The sequence below is a fragment of the Podarcis tiliguerta genome (assembly GCF_965153285.1).
Source record: "Podarcis tiliguerta genome assembly, chromosome: 13".
Lineage (NCBI taxonomy): Eukaryota > Metazoa > Chordata > Lepidosauria > Squamata > Lacertidae > Podarcis > Podarcis tiliguerta.
The window spans coordinates 52,718,338-52,741,027 of NC_139546.1; the positions used below are offsets into that span (position 1 = coordinate 52,718,338).

Below are 22,690 nucleotides of genomic sequence, written 5' to 3' on the forward strand. Positions count from 1 at the left end.
ATGGAAGAATGGTATAAAGTGGTGTGGGATTTAGCTATTACTCATAAATTACCATGCGCTATTAAGGGAATGATCACTGCAGATGGTGACAGCAGTCATGAAATTAAAAGACGCCTGCTTCTTGGGAGAAAAGCAATGACAAACCTAGACAGCATCTCAAAAAGCAGAGACATCACCTTGCCGACAAAGTTCCGTACAGTTAAAGCTATGGTTTTCCCAGTAGTGATGTATGGAAGTGAGAGCTGGACCATCAAGAAGGCTGATCACCGAAGAATTGATGCTTTTGAATTATTGTGCTGGAGGAGACTCTTGAGAGTCCCATGGACTGCAAGAAGATCCAACCTCTCCATTCTGAAGGAAATCAGCCCTGAGTGCTCACTGGAAGGACAGATCCTGAAGCTGAGGCTCCAAGACTTTGGCCCCCTAATGGGAAGAGAAGACTCCCTGGAAAAGACCCTGATGTTGGGAAAGATGGAGGGCACAAGGAGAAGGGGATGACAGAGGACGAGATGGTGGGAGAGTGTTCTCGAAGCTACCAGCATGAGTTTGACCAAACTGCGGGAGGCAGTGGAAGACAGGAGTGACTGACGTGCTCTGGTCCATGGGGTCACGAAGAGGCGGACACGACTAAACAACTAATCAACAACAACACATTAAGGGAATATGCAGGAGAAATTATATTGAGGCGATGTGGGAAATATTTGTAGAATTGTGCTGTTAAAACGGAAAGGGGTCAAACCATCACAAGAGGTTTTGAAATTTTGGGAGGTTGGATAGTTACAATGGAATGGTCTCGAGGGGTGTGTGTGCACATTTTATTTGTATTTGTTTATCATTTTTATTTGTAATAAATAATAATAATAATAATAATAATAATAATAATAATAATTAATAATAATAATAGAAAAAGAAAAGTGGCCTGTGACAATGGAGGCCACTAGTAGCCTTATTTATTAGCCGTGAATTTGTCAGAACGGGTGGCCATCGTTACACGTTTTGGGAGCAGATTCTATAATTTATGTGCTACAAGACACAGTTTGGAAAGCTCTGTATACACTGTGGGAAGCAGAGTTTTATTATTATTATTATTATTATTATTATTATTATTAATTGAATTTATATACCACCCTATACCTGGGGGTCTCAGGGCAGGTTCACAGAATAAAATGGTTTTTGCGACCCAAATAACATAGCTACTACCCTGTACACAACGACAGCAGCACATATATTGTATTCCTAGGGTGGAAATAAGGAGAGGATCCAACAAAGGAAGATTGGCTTTTGAAAATGATGGAGTACGTGGAACTGGAATGATTAACAGCAAAGATGAGAGACCAAAATGCCAAAGAAATCCTTGAGGACCAGAAACCTTTTATTGACTATTTAAAGAACTGTTATAGCAAGATGAAAATGTCAGCAGGACTTGAAATATGAGCAACAGTGTGAATTATTAAGATAAATAGGTTAAATTCTATGTATTTAATAGTACAGGTGAAATATGCACCATTTTAGGGTAAATATGGGAACCGTGGAAGGGGAGGGCAGGAAGTCAAACGAGAAAGTAAATTATGATTTATGTTAAAATGTATAAAGCTCTTTTTTTGTTTGTGAAAAATTAATAAATGAGATTTTTTATATATAAAAAACCCCCATAGCTACAACCTTCCTCCTGTGAGGATTTAAAGCATGTTAAATCTGAACTATTAATAGGAAGATGACCTGTCCCAATGTATAAAATATGCCCCGTTCCCCTCAGTGAAATTATTGTTAGAGAATTATTTATTATCCCAATGGATCAGTTAAATTAAGGGTGGAGGTTGGTTATTGTAGGGCATCCTGTTGAAGGTAACCCCAATAAACACCCATCTATGGCAACCACCTGACGCCTCGCGACATGACCACCACCGCCATATTTTTTAAGCAAAGACTTTTCCAAGAAAATCCTGCTTCATTTTCTTGCCTGTTACCTTTGCCCAAGGCAAATAACCTTTTTGAACCCCTCACCCTCACTGTGACAAATCCCTAAAGGCAAGTATTTTCTTCATGGAAGCAGCTTCCAAAAAAATACTGCATTACGGTCTCTTCACGTTGATATTTCTCCTCATGCTAATAATAATGTCTGACAGGATGGCCTTTCACTCCATAGATAGATAGATAGATAGATAGATAGATAGATAGATAGAAAGAGTCAAGCATATTGTTTTGGTGATGTCTCTCAAGTATGCTAAAGGTACAAAGGTGACTCCATTTTGTGCTGGCCCAATTTCCCTCACAGATTTCCCTCAGGCTGCTCAAAAGAGGGATAACTTTCTAGATGTTCTAGATGTTGATAGGAGAATAAGGTTTAAATGCATTAATGATAATTAAGCGAGTAAGCAGTGAAAGATGGGAAGAAATTGCTGATTTAATTAATAAATTGGAATACAAAAAGGGAGGTGGGAGGAAGTTGAGGAAATAAGTTATCGAAGGAAGGAATCTAGAAAAATGGGAGTGCTTTCTTTTTTAAAAAATGTTTTTGTTTTTTGTCTTTTTTCTCTTGTTGGTGGGGTGGTCTTTTTTACGTATTGTTAATTTTTATTTTTCTCTTTTTATTTTATTGTATATTGTCTTTCTTAATTTTTCTTGTATTTTTGAAAATTGGAATAAATATTATTATTATTATTTTTAAAAAAGAGGGAGGCGGGGAAAGGCGGGGAAAATGGAAGGCGCTGGATTTTGGCTGTGAAACGGGATAGAAAACAAGGCCAACTGCCTCAGGGCAGCTTTTGTGGGGGAAACATGAGGGACTTAAGTGAGAAAGATAAGGAAATTAAAGGGTGTGGGGATGTCGATGGAAGAAGATTGGAAAAAAATTAAAGTATATTTACAGAAATATTGCAAAATTAATGAATGTTAGAAGAATATTGGAATGAAGCTACATGGTTTTAGCAGAAGTGTTATTAAGAATTATATGAATATTAAGTGTTAATGTGTTAAAGTGGAAAATTTAAAGTTAGATTGTGTTAGGATAAATTATAGAACAAAAATTGAAGAAGAGGGAAAGGATTTGTTGAACCAGCTAATTTGAATACAAAAAAGGGAGGTGCGAGGAAGTCAAGGAAATAAGCAAATGACAGATATAGATATAAAATTTGGATGTGTGTTTTTGTTTTGTTTTTATGTTGTATTGTTGTATTGTATTCTTTTTATTGTTGATGTATTGTTTGTTGAATCCATGTATTGTTTTTCTTTATTGTTTTTCTTTTTATAATTATAAAATATTTAATAAATATTATTTAAAAAAAATAAAGGATGTGGGGATGACAGGAAAAACATGGTTCAAGGGGGAAAGTGGGGCATGTAAATCTCTTTTTGCCTCTCTCCTTGGCTAGCTCCTCCTCAGCCAAATATTCCCCATATTTTCCCTCAGAAAAGGTCGAAGGAACAGCTTGGGCAGGCTGTGCGAGATGCGCTGTAGTTATAAGCAGAGGGGGGACATTTTGGGTTGTGGGGGTAAAGGAAGGTGGGGAGAAAGTGAGGGAAACGGAGGCTGTGGAAAGGAAGAGGGGGAAACAATGGCCGGAGCAGTGGAAGGAGGATAAACAAAAGAAGAAGGGTGTGTGGCGGCCAAATTGTTAGGGGAAAAGGCTGAGGGGCAACATTTACCAAACAGTAGGGAAGGGGCAGCTTGTTCTCAAATATGTAGGAAAAAGTGAGGGAAACAGAGGCCGCCAGGGAGAGGATGAGGGAAACAATGGGGGCCGTTATTCTCCTCGGATATGTAAGAGAAAACAGCCCTAAAGGAGGGACTAAGAAGGTTGCTGCTGGTCAGGCAAACAGAAGAAGTAATTACTCAGATTATGTCTGGGTGGTTTTCTAGGCTGAAGCCTAGAAATGGAGGAGTTTTTGTTTTGTATTTGGGGCTCAAGCACATTCGTTCCCTGCGCCCTCAGAGAATTCTGGGGGCTGTAGTCTGTCAGAGGTGATTGGGAACAGCAGCTCCGTGAGGACTGAACTACAACCCCCAGAATTCTTTGAGGGAGATCTCCCCTGCCTGTTTGGTCCTCACAACAACCCTGCGAGGCAGGTGAGGCTGAGAGGTGAGGACCGGCCAAAGGTCACACACTGAGCTTCATGGCCGAGTGAGGAGGATCCAAACTGGCCTCCCAGTGTAGCCTTTTTAATCCACGGGTAGGAATAATTGTTGCACCCGAGCAGAGACAAAAGGAGCCAAACGACACCAAGGGGTTAATCCAGAGAAAGAGCGTTTTATTCTGCCATTCCGGAGGGGCAGAGGCACCTGTGTGATTCAGTTCACAAAAGACAGGCCGCACCGAAAACATTTTACAAGCAGGTTTTATCCTTTTTTTCAAACCCCTTTTTCCCTGTCCCCCTTCACAGATTCTTACATAGAATGTTGCTTTTTTCGTTCCCTGGTTCTGTTCCCGGAAGTATGTTGCAAATCAATGTACCAGGACAAGGTTGCTTAGATCTGGGAACCGAAAGGTTTTCTGTTCTCAGCTCTAGGTTTGTTACAGCGTTTTTGTTACAAAGAGGACTGCTTAGCTTGTGCTTTTTGTCTTAGAGGAAATTGCAGTTTTTTAAAATGCGTACGCCGAGGCCTGGCTGGGGGGGGGGGATTCACAAACAGTTTTTAGGGCTTTCTGGGGTAACCCTAACTGTACCCCTTCATTCCATACCTCTCAATTTTGGACAGCCTTTTTCTCAAAAAGGCTCGTCCCAGGAAGGCACAGGCTGATATTCTCGGGTCAGAGCTATAATCTGGGGGCGAAGCATGCGAGAAATCATATTGCGTGTCATTGTATGCAAGCATTGCAGCAAGCAAGGTACAGAAAAGCAAAAAATTAGCAAAATGAAAAGTGGGCCAAGCAGCAGCAAAAACAGGCCTTTTACCCATCCTAGTTTTGGCAACCAGTCAAGCCATGACATGTCCCATCCCTCCCAAGTTTGGGTAGGAATATGGGCCACTGTTTCAAATCCTGCTGCCAAATTGCGAATGGCCTCACCATGATCAGAGATGTTAAAGCAACAGGCCCCACCTGTGAGATTTAAGGCTGCACAAAAGCCGCCATGTTGCGCCAGGAGAAAGTCCAACGCTAATCGGACTGAGAGAAACGCATTGCGTGTCTCATCCAATTGCGTGGCAATTAGCCTAAGGGCCGTGGCTGTCATGTTAGCAACAATCTCTACCACTGCCTGGAGTCTGATTATGCGGTTCAAGTTATAGATTGGCCCCCTTGCCCCAGAGATTTTCTCTCCCCGATTCCAAGAGGCTGGAGCATAATGGGCCAATATCCTTTCCGGAGGCCACTGATTTTGGCCCCAATTCTGGGAGCTGCCACCTGCAAGTGTTGCCAGGTCAGCCGAACGCCTCCTTCTAGGGGGTGCAGAGGGTATCTGGTCAGGAATCCACATGGGGGGTATTAAGTAGGCTGGAAAACAGACCCCATACCATCCTCTTGGGAGGGCATGATAGGCCTTTCTGCCACACACCCAGTAAACGTCCTGACCATGGGCAGATATGGTGCCTGTCAGCAAGCGGGCCAGGCATGCAGTCAATTTGGAACCAGAAAAAGTTCCTGTCTTGGACTCAGGCATGTTAGTTGGGGCTGGGAAGGTACGATCACAGTGGGAAGTGCCCACATAGGTCTGAGCGTCACTAGCGTCATTTGATTTGTTGACACAAAGGCAGCCAGTGATCCTGTGAACCTGGAAAGGGACAGAATGATTCCATAAAGAAGAATGGTTGCCCAGAGGCTGGAAGGCAACAAGTGGAGTTGTAACCAAGGATTCATTCCAAGGCACAGGGAGGAGTGGCATTCTTCCCAGAGCATCTACAGGGGCCAGAGTGCAAACGGCACAATTGGTCCGATTTGCAGAGAACGCAACCATCTCAGCAACCTGAATCCATTTATTATATGTGTGGTGGGCCCCCCACGATTGCAGCAGTTGTCTGGTCACCGTGAGTGGTATTGGCATTTCAAAGGTCAAAGGCATCAGAAATACCAGCACGGGGACCCACAGTCGTATTTGAGCCATTGTATGCATGTGGAGGGGCTTAGGTAAGTGCTGGGGAGTGGGCTGGGGTGTAATTACACTGAAAGAAAAGACCCACTAGACACCCTCCTCTGCAGGGGTGGCGTAAAGCAAACCAGGCCCAGGTACCTTCAATAAAGTTCAGTTATACAAAAGGAAAAGGAAAGAAAATGTGAAAATGTCCTCTTTCAATCCATGCTGGATTCTTGAGCCGTGCAAAACGTCAGCTTCCGGAGTGACGTGAGCAGGGCTGTAGTCTGGTGGGCGTTGGACATCTTGGGTCTCTTCCAACAATGCTGGAGCGATGTCTGGGCGTCTGGGGTGAGTCGAAGGGGCCAGTGCAGATCAGGTGTCACAGATGCTGGTGACTTTAACAGCTGTAGAGAAACAGGACAGCCTCTGGCCGGTTTACCTGTCAAGAGAAGAGAAAAAGAAACACACGGCAGAACGACTGTACATTGACAGATAGCATTTGCACCTAAGGTATAGGCCTAGCAAACATTAATTCAAAAGGGTATGCTTGGCAGGAAACTTCACAAGGGGTTAACAGTTCTGTTCCTTGGGTTTAGTTTTGCCAGCTGAGATTTTTTTTTTTAAAGTCTCATTCATGTGCTCTAAATTTCAGAGCTCTCGTGGCCTGTAAGCCATGTTGCAAATTTCAGTTTTCATCTGCCAAGTTTGCTAGTGTCCAATGTGTTCCCTTGCTTCTGGCAAAATATCAAAGTTTCAAAATTCCTATGTTATGCTGCAGCTCCTTTTTCAGAGTAAAATTGCACCTTAAAAAGAAAAACTTGACAAAGTTCACAGAAAGCATTCACTTGCTTTTAAGAAAGTCACTTTCCTCAGGTTAGTGCTTGGGGCAAGGGGGGTGGGTAACCCTTGGCCTTCTGGGTTTTTTTGTGGCTGAACCGTAAATCCAGAGAGTGTGGGGTTCAGGGTAGCTGGTTGGTGAGAATGCAGCATTTTCCTCTTGGGATAGCAGCCAAGAGATAACGCTCTGAAGCTACCTCCAAGTGCCTGGCACAAGGGGGAAAAAAAAAAAAAAAAGCTGATGTCCTGTTACTTGCATGAATGAATGTTAGAAACAGTTAGTTCACTTGCTTCTAGCTGCAACAGTCTTTTAGCAAGAACACAGATGAGAAGAAATAATTTTTGAGAAATCTTATTGTTCCCAGCCTGTGGGGGTGGGGTGTGTCGGGCGTGGGGCCTATGGGCATTCCATTTCCCAATGACCCTCTTGCCTGCAGATGGTGCACTGGTTTCTTCCCTAGGCGTCTTCTTTCCCTCCCGTGGACACCCTCTTGCATTTTTGGCTTTCTGGCTGCTTGAAGACAAACCCCTAATTATTTTGGCTGGGTCCTCTTCGAAAGAAGGATTCTGATTTAAAAAGTGCTTGGAGGTCTGTGGTCCTGTACATCGGATGACTCCAGGGGGTCGTACACTCGGTGGGGTGGGGCCATCAAAGTGGAGTTTTAGCTACCTCAATTGCAACATCAGTATTATTTGCTGCCTTGAGCTGTTCCCTGGCACAGGCATTTACCTTGCGGACCTCCTCAGTGGTCAAAATTGTACTCCCAGGGTTTTCAATCCCTTGGGTTTAATTGTCTCTTTTTTTAACAGTTCTGTCCTATGCGGCTCTCAAAGCCTTCTGCTCTGTTTCTTTCTGTCTGCCAATTCACATCCTTGCATTGTGCTGCTTCTAGAACCAAGAAGCCACATCCAGCTCACTCTTTTAAACGGTTCTACATACTGGAACACTCTGTCAGACTGCTTACTAGTCCATCTTATCTCTTTATCTAGAGTTTTTCTGAAGTCATCATCATCACCATCATCATCACCTTCCTCTTCACCTTCCTTGCTTGCATCAAAAGGGGGTTGGGGAGGGGCAGAGGGGGGAATCTTCTCATTTGGGTCCTCAGTCTGGGCATTGGGTGGAGAGGCAGCCCTATTTGATTGCCTTGGCGCAGTTGCTGCATATGGTGGTGGTGGGGTAATTATCTCCTCTTCCAGGACTGGCAAAACTGGCGGCTTTTTAACTTGTAATTGTACTGAACACAGTTTGACTTGGGCAGTCACAATTCTATTTTTCCGAAGCCATGAGGGATTTTGATCCACATTGGCTTTCCAGATAGAAATATAGGGAATCTGATCTGTGTGGGCCTTGAAAATGTTACTCCATAAAATGTTGACCAAGTTTGGATCAAAGGATCCTCCAGTAGGCCATTCTGGTAAATACGAAGGCCAGTCAACTTCACATAAATGTTGGAGTCTGCTTTTTTTGAGTTTACATCCCCACTCTTCTGCTTTCATGGCACTTTTCCAGTTTTCCAGAAAGCTCTGTAGTGGTGTCTCAAGAATTGTTTTACTGCTTTTATTTCCCATGACTCTGGGATCCTGGGGACACTGGGACACTCAGCCCTCCTAACGTTATTTTCTCTCACTCAGTCACAGGCCGGACGTTGCTTTCAACGTCTCACACACTCAAAACATTCACTGGAGTGTCCCCACACGCACATTCAGAAAAAAACAAAAACCCATGCACCTCCCCCAATCCCCTTTCCCCCCCCAAAAAAATAACCACAACCGGCAGCGTTTAGACTTCGACCGGGGCCCAAGAGCACTCTACTGCTTCTTTTGGACACAAAAAGAACCATAACCGGCAGCGCTTAGACTTCGACCGGGGCCCAAGAGCACTCTACTGCTTCTTTTGGACACAAAAAGAACCATAACCGGCAGCGCTTAGACTTCGACCGGGGCCCAAGAGCACTCTACTGCTTCTTTTGGACACAAAAAGAACCATAACCGGCAGCGCTTAGACTTCGACCGGGGCCCAAGAGCACTCTACTGCTTCTTCTGGGCACAAAACCAACCATAACCGGCAGCGCTTAGACTTCGACCGGCGCCCTGCAGCATCCTTTTTGCTGCTTTTCTGGGCAATACCAAAACCAGTGGCACTTCTTCTACCCTGCTGGCGGAGTTGATCAGACTCTCTTATTGCTCCCACCTATCCCTGTGGAGCTTACCTTTTTCCTCGAGGTACCTTCTTTCTGCACGGCCGTTGCTCTTTCTCTCCGTCACTTGTCGCGTGTCCACTCAGGAACGGGTGGCCAGTCCCTCCCACGAAGTTGGCAGGATGCGCGCTGGAACTGTTGACCCAGGATCCTGAGCTGCTCGCCTTGCAGTGACGCCCTGGACCTCTTTGTCCCTCGATCTCGGGGAACGTGGTTATTCCCGGCCGACGCACCAGAAATATGTAGCCTTTTTAATCCACGGGTAGGAATAATTGTTGCACCCGAGCAGAGACAAAAGGAGCCAAACGACACCAAGGGGTTAATCCAGAGAAAGAGCGTTTTATTCTGCCATTCCGGAGGGGCAGAGGCACCTGTGTGATTCAGTTCACAAAAGACAGGCCGCACCGAAAACATTTTACAAGCAGGTTTTATCCTTTTTTTCAAACCCCTTTTTCCCTGTCCCCCTTCACAGATTCTTACATAGAATGTTGCTTTTTTCGTTCCCTGGTTCTGTTCCCGGAAGTATGTTGCAAATCAATGTACCAGGACAAGGTTGCTTAGATCTGGGAACCGAAAGGTTTTCTGTTCTCAGCTCTAGGTTTGTTACAGCGTTTTTGTTACAAAGAGGACTGCTTAGCTTGTGCTTTTTGTCTTAGAGGAAATTGCAGTTTTTTAAAATGCGTACGCCGAGGCCTGGCTGGGGGGGGGGGATTCACAAACAGTTTTTAGGGCTTTCTGGGGTAACCCTAACTGTACCCCTTCACCAGGTCCTGGTCCAACACCCTCACCATTATACCACAATGGCTCTCCAATACACTCTCAGGCTTTGCATGAAGATGCTTAGGAAATGTGGAGTGTTTCCCCCCCGGAGTGGCAAGTGTGTAGGGACAAGATCCCCCACACTGTTTGCATTTCAGGGGGTTGGACTAGATGAACCTAGATGACCCTTCTAGCTGTACCGTTATACATTCTTAGGATTTAGGCTGGACTGGATGAATCCCAAACCGGAATTAAGATTGCCGGAAGAAATATCAACAACCTCAGACATGCAGATGACACAACCTTGATGGCAGAAAGTGAGGAGGAATTAAAGAACCTTTTAATGAGGGTGAAAGAAGAGAGTGCAAAATATGGTCTGAAGCTCAACATCAAAAAAATGAAGATCATGGCCACTGGTCCCATCACCTCCTGGCAAATAGAAGGGGAAGAAATGGAGGCAGTGAGAGATTTTACCTTCTAGGGCTCCATGGCCACTGCAGATGGTGACAACAGCCACAAAATTAAAAGACGCCTGCTTCTTGGGAGAAAGGTGATGGCAAACCTAGACAGCATCTTAAAAAGCAGAGACATCACCTTGCCAACAAAAGTCCGTATAGTTATGGTTTTCCCAGTAGTGATGTATGGAAGTGAGAGCTGGACCATCAAGAAGGCTGATCGCCGAAGAATGGATGCTTTTGAATTCTGGTGCTGGAGGAGACTCTTGAGAGTCCCATGGACTGCAAGAAGATCCAACCTCTCCATTCTTAAGGAAATCAGCCCTGAGTGCTCACTGGAAGGACAGATCCTGCAGCTGAGGCTCCAAGACTTTGGCCACCTCATGAGAAGAGAAGACTCCCTGGAAAAGACCCTGATGTTGGGAAAGATGGAGGGCACAAGGAGAAGGGGACGACAGAGGACGAGATGGTGGGACGGTGTTCTCGAAGCTACCAGCATGAGTTTGACCAAACTGTGTGAGGCAGTGGAAGACAGGAGTGCCTGGCGTGCTCTGGTCCAGGGGGTCACGAAGAGGCGGACACGACTAAAGGACAACAGGACTTAGCATCTGAGCGCAAAGCCTGCACCCACAATGAATGGCATTTTCCAGCTGACATGGCGGGTGCCAACTCCTGTCCATCTGTTTCCTGCTGCAGCCACCTCCGTGAGGAAATGCACAGGAGCGTTTCCTGCCCACAGTTTCCTCCCATCAAGGGCCATGGTCATTACCTGGGATTTGATTCCTGTACTGTTTGTTTTCCCCCAACAAACGTTCCCCCACAAGCCTCAGCCAGCAGCCGGTTTCCACTTTGTGTGCAAATTGTTGTAACCAAGGGCAGCGCAGAAAGAACAAGAGGACTCCGGTCAAAGGAGAGCCCACCATTTCTTTAATTCATAGAGGGATGAGTCATAGATCCACCTAGAATCCTGTGTTCAGTTCTGGGCGCCACAGTTTATGAAGGATGTTGACAAGCTGGAAGGGGCACAGAGGAGGGAGACCAAGAGGATTAAGGGCCTGGAAACAAAGCCTTATGATGAACGATTGAAGGAGTTGGGGATGTTCAGCCTGGAAAAGAGGAGACTGAGAGGAGATATGAGAGCCATCTTCAGGTATCTCAAGGGTTATCACATGGAGGAGGGAACAAGCTTGTTTTCTCCTGCTCAGGAGGGCAGGACTCGAACCCATGGCTTCAAGTGACAAGAAAGGAGATTGCAGCTCAACCTCTGGAAGAACTTTCTGACAGTAAAAGCCGTTCAGCAGTGCAATGGGTTCCCTTAGAAGGTGGTGGGTTCTTCTTCCTTGGAGGTTTTTAAGCAGAGTTTGGATGGCCACGTTTCCGGGATTCTTTAGCTGAGATTCCTGCATCGCAGGGGGTTGGGCTGGATGACCTTCACGGCCCCTTTCGGCTCTATGGTTCTCTTATTCTAAGCACATAGCCATTGTGGCCAGAGTGGCCATTGATAGGCAGGGCCGGCCCAAGACATTTTGGCCCCTGAGGCGAACCACAAAATGGCGCCCCTTCCCTGCTAGGAAAGAAGGGGTGAGTGTAGATCTACATCAGGAACAAGGCTGGAGTGAAGGCTTGCACTGGGATCTGCTGCTCCTGTGAATCCTGTTGCCTGAGGCAGTTGCTTCACCTGGCCTAACAGGTGGGCTGGCCCTGTTAGTCATTTATTTGCCTAATAATATTTTACAATCATCCAAGTTGGTGGCCATTGCTGCCTCCTGGCCTATTAGGCTCTGGTATAAATCAGTGAGGGACGCGGGTGGCGCTGTGGGTTAAACCACAGAGCCTAGGACTTGCTGATCAGAAGGTTGGCGGTTCGAATCCCTGCAATGACGGGGTGAGCTCCCGTTGCTCGGTCCCTGCTCCTGCCAACCTAGCAGTTCGAAAGCACGTCAAAGTGCAAGTAGATAAATAGGTACTGCTCAGGCGGGAAGGTAAACGGCGTTTCCGTGCGGCTTAGTCATGCTGGCCACATGACCCGGAAGCTGTACGCCGGCTCCCTCGGCCAATAAAGCGAGATGAGTGCCGCAACCCCAGAGTTGGCCACGACTGGACCTAATGGTCAGGGGTCCCTTTACCTTTTTATAAATCAGTGATGTAGCAGTGGTAGTCGACTTTCCCATGTGAGAACGCAGTAAACAGGTTTACAAAGGAGTAGACAGTGACTCTTGCTCCTTTGAAAAGCTCAGGCTGCTCACATTTGGCATCCGCCTTTCTTTCCCCCTCACTTAGCAGTGCAAATGGATTCCGGCAGATGGCGCCCTACGCAGATTAACACAGCAGCACAGCCCTGCCTTCCTTGTTGAGGCCCTTCCCGAAAAAGCATATAGATAAAGGTCACTCACAAGCTTTTTTGACAAAGCGCCACACCAAAGGCTCCTGAGTAAGCTTAGCAGTCGCGGAGTAAGAGGAGAGGTCCTCTTGCAGATCAGGAATTGCTTGATTTGCAGGAATAAATGGACAGTTCTCCAACTGGAGAGATGTAGGAAGAGGAATCCAACTACCCCAAGGATCCTCAGACCTGATAATGCCAAGGTTGCAGGTTCGATCCCTGTAAGGGGACAGCTGCACATTCCTGCATTGTGTGGGGTTGGACTGGATGACCCACAGGGTTCCTTCCAGCTATGATTCTGTGATGATTCTATAATGACTAGATGGCTCCCCTTTGGCCTGATCCAGCAGAGCTAATCTTGCGTTGTTGTGCTCCTCCTGACTTCGCTGTGCTTTTTCCAGTAGTGGGCTGAGTTAGGGCAGGATTCCACCCCGCCCTGCGCTCCTCTGGTTTTGGCAGGTCTCCTTGGCAGTGTTGTCTGGAATAAAAGCTGGGCAGCAGTCAAAGGGGGGAAATGAACCTTTTTGTTTAAAAGCCCCCCTCGCCTTGTATATTTATCCGTTTCACACTGCCATAAAAATTTACAATAGGCGTGGGAGGTTGAAACATGTGGATAATTGGGGGGGGGGGGACACACCATTGGGAGCTTTTCCTTATGAATGCCCTTAACCTTCTACCCACATCCCATCTTTGCAGGCACAAAGATGCATCATTGGTGATATATATATAGAGAGAGCGAGAGAGAGCGGGAGAGAGAATAGCTTTTGTTGTTGGTGATTTATTTTTATCTTGCAAAGGAACAAGAGGAGAATCAGAGTTCTAAGGAAGAGGCCTACATGTGTTTTGCTTTTATTTAATAAAAAAACACACTAGTATTTTTAGGTATGAATTATGCATTTTAAATAAGAAGCGAGTTACAGTGGTACCTCGGGTTACATACACTTCAGGTTACATATGCTTCAGCTTACAGACTCTGCTAACGCAGAAATAGTGCTTCAGGTTAAGAACTTTGCTTCAGGATAAGAACAGAAATTGTGCTCCGGTGGCGCGGCAGCAGCACGAGGCCGCATTAGCTAAAGTGGTGCTTCAGGTTAAGAACAGTTTCAGGTTAAGAACAGACCTCCGGAACGAATGAAGTACTTAACCCGAGGTACCACTGTAATTTAGACAGAGTGATGGAGAGGGGATGAAGGCGCAGAAGAGCAACCCTAGGTCACCACATGCAATAGATGCTCAGCCCAGAAGAGGCAGAGGTGGAAACAGCCAAGAAGATGCAACAGCCAAATGCAACAAGGATTAGACATGCTCAGGAGCTGTGCAGGGAGGAGAACACCCACAAGAACTCTCTTCCTTGAGCCAACGAACTCACCAACAACAGGGTTCCTCCGCCTCTAGCTCACATGCCTTGCATTATAACACATACAGAATATTACCCCGCCTATTTTTACTGAAATTTTGTTTTAGTGTGGGATGCCTTCTTACAATGTTGGGTGAAGGGTGGGCAAGAAATCGGAATAACGACAGTGGCGTTTGTCTGTCGTACGTAAATCAGCAAGCGGGCCAGTTCTTCAGAACGGTCAAGCATAATACTATGGCGTTCTAGGGGCCGATTTTTTGGCTCAATAACAATCATAATTTTATTATTTATACGCCGCCCATCTGTCTGGGTTTCCCCAGCCCGCCTTATGATGTTTTAAGGTCGTTCATGTTCCAATCTCTTAGAGGTTTTATACGTGTTATCTACCCACCACCTTAGGGTTTCTGCAGGAAGGGTGATCCAGAAAGAGCAACAGCAATACTGTTGTTAAGTTATGGGTGAACATATCAGATGCCACAGCTTTGGTGCGTAGTGGTTGAGGAGCTTCTCTTGAATCCTGTCCCACAGCGCTGCCTGGACTGCTAGAGGCGCAACCAATGCTCGGGCAGTCTTGAACACTTTGGGGCCACAAAGGCTGAGAAAGAGGCCCCGCTCATGCTCTATAGACCCTCCTGTCAGCTCATTTGCTTGGAGGTAGCAGTCAAACCGAGCGAGGTAGGAGTCCCACGATTCAGAGGCTGGGGCAAACGGCGGTAGAGGCACGAGTGAAGCCATGGTTCCAATGCCAACCTGGTGGGCGATGGATGGAACACAGTGCTCTAGCCAGACGGTGAGCTCTGAATTGGTTCTGTTCAGTGATTCAGCTCAGCTCAGAGGGTGGCTGCATCTGGCTGTGCTCTGATGTCCATCGATCCCACCTTCGCTGCCAGTGTTAAGTTGTAGGTGAACATATCAGACAACACAGTGATTCTTCAGACAGCTCTTGTTTATTCACAGGCCAGAACAGAACTGAACGGTTGAGTCAGCCTGCTTATATAGAGCTCAACTACAACGCAACAGTAACCATTTTCTGTAACTATCCAATCACTGAACATCGCTTTCAATTCCTTATTTGCATATGTGGACCTGAGTGAAAACTGTCTATAGTATCCCCCCCCTGCTGGCCCAGGGTGAGAACATCAGTATGTACATAACAACTATAGTAAAAAAAAATCCTTCCAGTTGTTATTGGCACGAACTTTCGTGTGTATCTGAAGAAGTGTGCATGCACATGAAAGCTCATACCAATAACGAACTTAGTTGGTCTCTAAGGTGCTACTGGTAGTTACAGGCTACCTACCTGTAACTAGTAAAAAAAAATGTTATTGCTTTGTGACACCTAGAACCTCCTCGTCCTTCTCCGAGGGGGTGCATGCAGCCAGCGGCGTAGCGTGGGTTGTCAGCACCCAGGGCAAGGCAAGTAATTTGCGCCCCCTAACCCGTGGATTTGCGCCCCCTAACCTCCAGATGTTGCGCCCGGTGCGGCCTGCACCCCCCACGCTACGCCACTGCATGCAGCCCCTCCGCCCTTGGGACGCTGGGCGAGAGCCTGCCCCGCCTGCGCGCATCGCCCTGCGCCCTGGATGGCCTCGGAAGGAAGCAGCGCTCTTCTCCATCCTCCAGGGCTCTCCAAGCGCGCAGGGCGCGTTGCCCTTTTAAGAACTGCCCACCTCCCAGGGAGGGGCCAGGAAACTTTTTCCCGTCTCGCGACATTCCCCAGCCCGTCTCCTCCCCCCGGGCCCCCTCCCCTCCCTCCCCGGGCCGGTCCTCTCCCGCGTGCTCCGCCCCGATTCCCCTTTGCCCTGCCCGGCGGGCGCCGGCAACTGTGGCGGCGGCGGCGGCTGCTGCTGCTCCACCTCGCCACCATTGCGGGCCGGGGAGGGCGCCCCATTGAAGGCCCCCCCCCCGAAGATCGCCCCAAACCCTTCCCTTCCCCCGGCGGCGGCAGTGATGCAGCATCCGCAGCCCTAAGAGCGAGGAAAAGTTCGGGGCGGAGGGGGAAAGGAACAGAAAAAAGCCAAAGGCGATCTAAAGTTGGGCGTTGCAGCGCCGGGGAGCGGGGCGAAGTTTGCGGGCCCCCCTGCGCAGGAAGGTGAGCGCTTCTGGGGGGGATGCGGGGGGTGGCGCATCCCCGGGGAGAAAGAGAGGCGGGCGGGCGGGCGGGCAGCGCCTTGCATCGGAATGCCGGGGGAGGCCGAGCGGGAGCTCAGGGCGCAGGGATCCCCTCCTGCGCGCCAGGCGGAGAGCCCGTGCCCGGCGGCGCCCTCGAGACAAACAGAAGGATTCCTGCAACGTAGGAGGATCTCCTGCGCGGGGAGCGGGAGCAGGAGGGCGGCTGGAGTCTGGGCTGGGTAGGGGAGCCGAGGCTGCTTTCATCCGGAGAAGCTGGAAAGCGCAGGAGGATTGGAGGTTTGGGTGCGCAGCGAAAACTTCCCCCGACTTTTTTTCCTTTTTCACCTTTCTTCTTTCGCGGAAAAGGAGCCCTGCGAGGGCTTCAAGTCTTGCTTTTGACACTTGTAACAAGACTCCTGACTTATGGCTATAGAATTGTAGAGTGGGAAGGGACCCCCCAAGGGTCATCTAGCCCGACCCCACCGCAATGCAGGAATCGCAGCTAAAGATTCCTGACGGAAACTCTGTTTGAAAACCTCCAGCCAACTTCCAGGGGACTCCATCCGCTGTCAAACAGCTGTTACTTGTCAGAAAGTTCTTCCTAATGTTTGGAATCTCCTTTATTGTCTTTTCAATCCATTGGGGGGTTCTTATTGTGGGGATCAGTGGGGTTAGGCGTGGGGGGGAGTCCTCCCCCAATCCCTGGAACTTTCCCCCAAACCCACTTACAACGGGAGGCTAGGAAAAGTTCTTCCTCTAGCAAACAGAGTGCTACAACCAGACCCAGGTTAAGCTAGCTAGCAGTAGCACCCCAGTAATGCTTCTTCCCATTTACGGCTTGGCTCACTTGCTTAAGTCGCCTGTTAGCTGTTCTCTCTGCTTGTTGAGAAACGTCACAGGTTCATTGCATCAGAGAAAGCTTCCATGGAGTAGAGCCTGTTTTGTTAGATGCTCTTCTGCGTTGGCTCTACATTAATTTTGTATGTGGGGGTTCATGGAGGCAGGGAAGCATTCCCGTCTTGCTTTTGGGGTGCTGGGTTTGATGGCCCATTTGTTCTGTTGGTTCTCATAATCCTTCTACCCACTTGCAGAGGCCTCGTGAAGTTTGTGACAGGTAAAGGTAAAGGAACCCCTGACCATTAGGTCCAGTTGTGACCGACTCTGGGGTTGCGGCGCTCATCTCGCTTTACTGGCCAAGGGAGCCGGCATACAGCTTCCGGGTCATGTGGCCAGCAGGACTAAGCCGCTTCTGGCGAACCAGAGCAGCGCACGGAAACGCCGTTTACCTTCCCGCCGGAGCGGTACCTATTTATCTACTTGCACTTTGAGGTGCTTTCGAACTGCTAGGTGGGCAGGAGCAGGGACCGAGCAACAGGACCTCACCCTGTCACGGGGATTCGAACCGCTGACCTTCTGATCGGCAAGTCCTAGGCTCTGTGGTTTGTGACAGAATAGGGTGCTAATGCCACTCCAATGTGCCGGCCATTCCCAGAACACTAGGAGGAGGACATTCAATCCATGCTTGCTGTTCCTGTTTTTCAATGAGATTTGGAAACACTAATCTGACGTAGGCGGGAGATGTTCTGTTGGTTTGGAGGCCATGCCTGTTTGGGGTGGGAAGTCTGTAGGATGTATGAATTAGGGAGTTTAAAATGTCACTGGGATTTTTTTTCTGGTCCTTGACCCTGCCCTGAGGCAAGTGAAGGATCCTGTGTAGCAGAAAGGATACCACGCTGACTGCCCCCTCCCTCCTCAAATCCACAGGGGTGTGACGCTCTGGAGTCTCCTGATGGTGGTGGAGGCAGTGCTGGGTGTTGCTGGTGGGGTTTATCATTTGTTCCAGGTCATGCCCGAGCAACTGAGAAGTTGGGAGGTGGAGATTGGGAGCATAAGATACGTGTCCCTTGTTGTCAGGAGTTATTTTTAGGAGAATGACCGGTCCTTCGTGTATGTTCCGAATACACAGAAACATTCCCGATCCGGGGGTGCGTTGGGGAAGAGGGAGAATGCAAAGTTGCTCTGTCTCTGGGTCCTATCGAAGGACAGGCTGTTGCGTTCTCTTCTTGGGAGCACAAGATGGGTAAAACGATACCGCTTATTTGGGTCAGCTGAGGTGGACGTATACAGACGAGTCCCCTTCGTATAGCGGTTGGGCAAATTTTCTGGTATCCGTGGAGCGTGCTGCGGCCTGAAACCATTCCTGTGGCTGATTGTAAATGCTTCCCAAATACTCATCCATTGTTAAGAAGGTAATGGAGGCAGCAGTGCTTGGTGGGTTGTGTCCTGGTGCTGTGGAAAGTGTTTGGCTTTTTCGTGTTTGGCTTTACACTGAACAAAGAAAAACGTGTGTTGTGTTTGTGAACTTGGATAGTGGCAGTGCTCCCCGCCCCTGCTTTGCCCATGGCATGTTCTTAAAAGCTTGGGCGTTCTCCTAATATCCTCACAAAATGTCATTTTTTTATTTTTTAAAAGGGGTGGATAGGTTTCCAGGCTGTCTGTTCAGAGAGGGCCCTTCCACCTGACCTTGAATCCTGCCGCAGTTTAAACAGTTCAGAAGCTGTCCAGCTTTGTGCTGTCTAATCCCTCAGGTGTGGCAATGGGTCGGTGCGCCCGGCTGTTAAACAGAAGGTTGGTGGTTCGAGCCCAGCCAGGGACGGCTGTTGTGCTCAGGCTTCCTTCCAACTCTGTGATCATATGATTCTCTGAATATTTGGGAGAGAGGTTAGGGGGGGCGGGGAATGTGACTGCTAAATTCTAGGGGAATTGACTTTGTTCTAAATTATGTTCTCAGTTTCCAGGAAAGGCCGTTTAGCCATTTAGCCTACTCTCTACCAGTGAGAAGAATCTCTGGTGTGGCATTTTGGGAACTGAGGAGGGTTCCCCCCTGTCCTATATGACCTTAGTTCTTGCCCTCCCCTTTCCATGGGATGTTAGGGCCTGCAGTTACCAAGGACAGGGTAGGGGCCTGGATTCAGTGGTAGAATATCCGCTTTGCATGCAGAAGGCTCCTGGTTCTGATGGCATCTCCGGATAGGGCTGGGAGAGCACCTCCTCTCTCTTTCCAGAAACCTTGGAGTGCAGCTGCTGCCAGTCAGTGCAGTCAGTACTGAGTGAGACGGACTGCTGGTCTGACCCTGCTTAAGGTGGCTTCCTATATGCCTGGGTTGTGTGCAATAGCCCCTTCTTTGGATTTCTTTATGGAGCTGCCGTTCCTTTGCTTCTCCCCCTACATCGCGTGGCTTGGCTCACTTCCTTGAGTTGCTCAGGCTGGAAGCAGCTCTTGCAGGGCGTCCACTTTTCCTCTCGGCACCCACTGATGTCTGGGTTGCTTGGGCAGAGTGGCAAGGGAGGAGACTGGTTCCCTTGGGCTTGAGGCTGGACCAGATAGCCTTTGACTTGGACCCTGTGCGACTCTGTCCCAGGTATGGGTGGCAGCGCCTATCTCTCTCTTGCTGTGGCAGTTCCTTCAGTTCTGCTTGCGGGTACCTTGGAGTAGCCTTCTGTGGCTGAGGCTGCTGAGTTTTACACCCAAACGTCTAGGAAAGCTTCCGCTCTCTCCCCCACCTGTTGCCCAAATTGGTTACCAAACATGGATTTTGGAGTTTTTCCTTTTCCAACCTTGAACTTCTTGTGCTGCTTTTCTAACAGGTTTCCCCAATTGCCTTGGTGTGCGTGACCATTGCCTCTTGTATGTGTGTGTGTGTTTTTATCTGTCCAAGCCGTTCCCATCTGCCTTGGCCTGTTGTAAGCAAAAGCCCTCCTGATCCTGTCTCTCATGACTGCTCTTTGAGGTCCAGGCAGCTGATCAAATATCCCCTGCTTTGCCAGAAAGCCTCTGGGTAGAGGGAGAGTCGCCCCGGCAAAAAGCTTTGCTCAGCTAGCTTGGCATGGGAACTTGCCTGCTGCACATTGCCTTCCCTGTGAATGCATGGACAGTGCAGAAAAACAAATCCACCTTCTCTTTCTTTCTCTCCTTCTCTCTCCTCCCTCCCCCCATTTCTGTGGCCAGTTCTGCAAGTCAAGGATCTATTTTACCAAGTAGCAATTAGGTCTGCTGTGTGTCTCTCTATGGTGTCTTCCTATAATGCTGGGCTGCGCTTGGGAGGGTGCTCTTCAAGGTAGTGGCTGTCCTGCTGTCTTGGCTGCTGAGGGGGTGTGGAGGAAAGTGATTCCACCCCCCGGCCAGCTTGCTTTGTGAAGGTCTTGTGGGCCTTGCCCTGCTTCAGAACATAGCCATCCCAGTTAGTAGCCATAGACAGTCCTCTCCTCCTCCATGCATTCATCAAATCCTGTTCAGGACCAGTGGTTAGGGATGATGGGAATTGTAGCCCCAAAACATCTGGAGGGCCAAGTTTGACCATGTCTGCTGTAGATAGTCTTTGACACCTCCAGTGCCCCCCTCTTGCCCCTAGGTAACCCTACTTCCCCCTTTGGGGAAAGCTGGTCTAGAGCCCTTCTCCCCAGGCCTCAGTTTCCCTGCCTCTGTCCAGGAATGGGGAAGGTTCTGTGAATGGCTGATTTGTCTAGTTTTGATGGGGTGGGGGAAATCCAGCGCTGTCACCCCTTGCCCAGGTGTGGCTCCTTCACAGCACCCCAAGCAGGCCCTAGGAAGACAGTGGTTGCCTGAGACTAGACATTGCCTCCTGTTAGACTTGCGCTCACAGGCCTGCCAAGGAGAAGCGAACTCTTCTTCTTGCTCTCTGCATAAATACTGGGAGTGCCATTTGATGTGCGCACACGGCAGACACAACAGCTGCCCTGGTGTTCTGACTGGCTCCTCCCCAGCTGAGTCAACCCTGTCATTCCACAGCCTGTCAATCCTTAGATTTGTTTGTGGCACTGTGGAGTCTTGGCCCTTAAATCTTTCAGCTCAACATGGAAGCGATCTCCATTTCGCCCTTCGCCTCACCCTCTCCGTCCTCATCTTTCCCTTTCTCCTCCTTCTGCTCTATCAACCTGAGTCAGAGGTGGTGATTTGATTAGACTGCGTTGGACTAAGACTTCGGAGAGACCAGGGTTCGAACCCCCACTTGTCCCTAAAGCTCCCTGGGCAGCCTTGGAGGCCAGTCACAGCCTCTGATCCCAACCAATCTTCTGATGTTCTTATCCCTTTGGCCTAACACGGTTGCTTTCTTTCAGCACCTACCTGAAGCTTGATGAATGTACTGGGATCATTCTGAGGCAGACTTCCTGGCAGCCCTGAGAGGCTTTCTCCCTAGTAAAGTGATGCAGAATCATAGAATCACCGAATAGTAGACTTGGAAGGGACCCCAGGGATCATCTCGTCCAACCCCCTGCAATGCAGGAATATGCAGCTGTCCCATATAGGGATCGAACCTGCAGCCTTGGCAATCTCAGTACCAGGCTCTCACCAACTGAGCTATTCAGGAATGCAGTGGGACCTTTGGGCACCCTGTGGGATTCTCCCTTGTGGATGGCGGCGGCAACACAATTTCCCCTCCAAAGTTTGTAACATCTGCCACCACAAACTGAGAAGGGAGACTCCAGTGTGAAATTGGTGCTTGTCAGGGAGTTTGATTCTGTTTGTTTAGACCTATCAGTTTTGTTTTCCTGCTACAGATGTTGACTTAGCATTGTAAAAGTTGGGTGATTTGTGTTAACCGGCAATTGCGAATGGCCAATGCATTTGATGTGTATGCATTTTGAACTACATGGAGTGGATGCAGATGGAACGTTTTGCATTTGATAGCCATTTGGCTCCACTATTTACAACCCGACCCGCCATGCACATGTGTGTGTGTGGGTGGGTGGGTGGGTGGGTGGGTGTGTGGGTGTGTGTGTGAGAGAGAGAGAGAGAGAGAGATATTAGATAAGATCTACTATATACTTTGGAAAATGGATTGTCAGTTCTCTGCGCAGTTGGCCAGCTCTTGAGATATTGTCACCAAACTTGGAGCGAGGGTTCCCAAAGTGAGCGCCATTTTGATTCAAGGTGGCATCACTCAATTTGTGACCATTGCAAACTCACAAATTACATTATCCGTTTTAAAAAAGAACATTTTTTTGGTTTCTAAAAATTCCTGGGCAGTGCTCAACACTCCCGTCTAATAGTTATATAATCTTCCCATGGTGGATAATGCCTCATGCATCCGGAGTGTGCTCTAGTCTACAAAAACCTTTGACACAATACTGCTCTAGGTGCAACAAGGATGTTTGTTATGCTTGCCCAGTAACACAGTATAACTTCTGGGCGGCTGGGGAAATGGTGCCTTTGCTTCCTTACTGCACTCTGAAGGGGCCTTGCTTCTGTACCAGCCCCATTTAAGACCGTTAAGAAAGCCTAATTTCACATTATCCTGTGGAGAGGGAGACCTGTGTGTCTGTATTTGTTGTATGATTGCCACCAAATGGCCTATAATTTTTCAGGGTCCTCCAAGCCCTTGGCCACCCACAATTTATGAGTTGTTTCCCCCCGGCTAATGCTAAACTCCACATGGGCTTATACCAAACCAAAAGCTGCAAGTCATAGAATCACAGAATCATAAAGTTGGGAGGTCAGTTGAGGTTCTGGCAGCTGCTGACATCCATATCAAGAGTTCCTGAGAGCTGAAACCTTTCA

General features: G+C 48.2%; 1 protein-coding gene across 6 annotated transcripts in view; it reads left to right on the forward strand.

Moving 5' to 3' along the window:
* The first annotated feature begins 15,676 nt into the window (after positions 1-15,676).
* Positions 15,677-22,690, forward strand: part of KIF1C (kinesin family member 1C) — a 54,559-nt gene continuing 47,545 nt past the window's right edge. For 2 of the 6 annotated variants that reach the window (XR_014504337.1, XM_083410083.1), the window contains exon 1: positions 15,677-16,090. The gene's annotated coding sequence lies outside the window, so the exon portion shown is untranslated. Of the gene's footprint in view, positions 16,091-16,203; positions 16,350-18,080; positions 18,360-18,582; positions 18,739-19,370; positions 19,533-22,690 lie in introns of those variants that run through there. The other 4 variants (XM_083410085.1, XM_083410086.1, XM_083410084.1 and 1 more) reach the window with 4 other exon arrangements.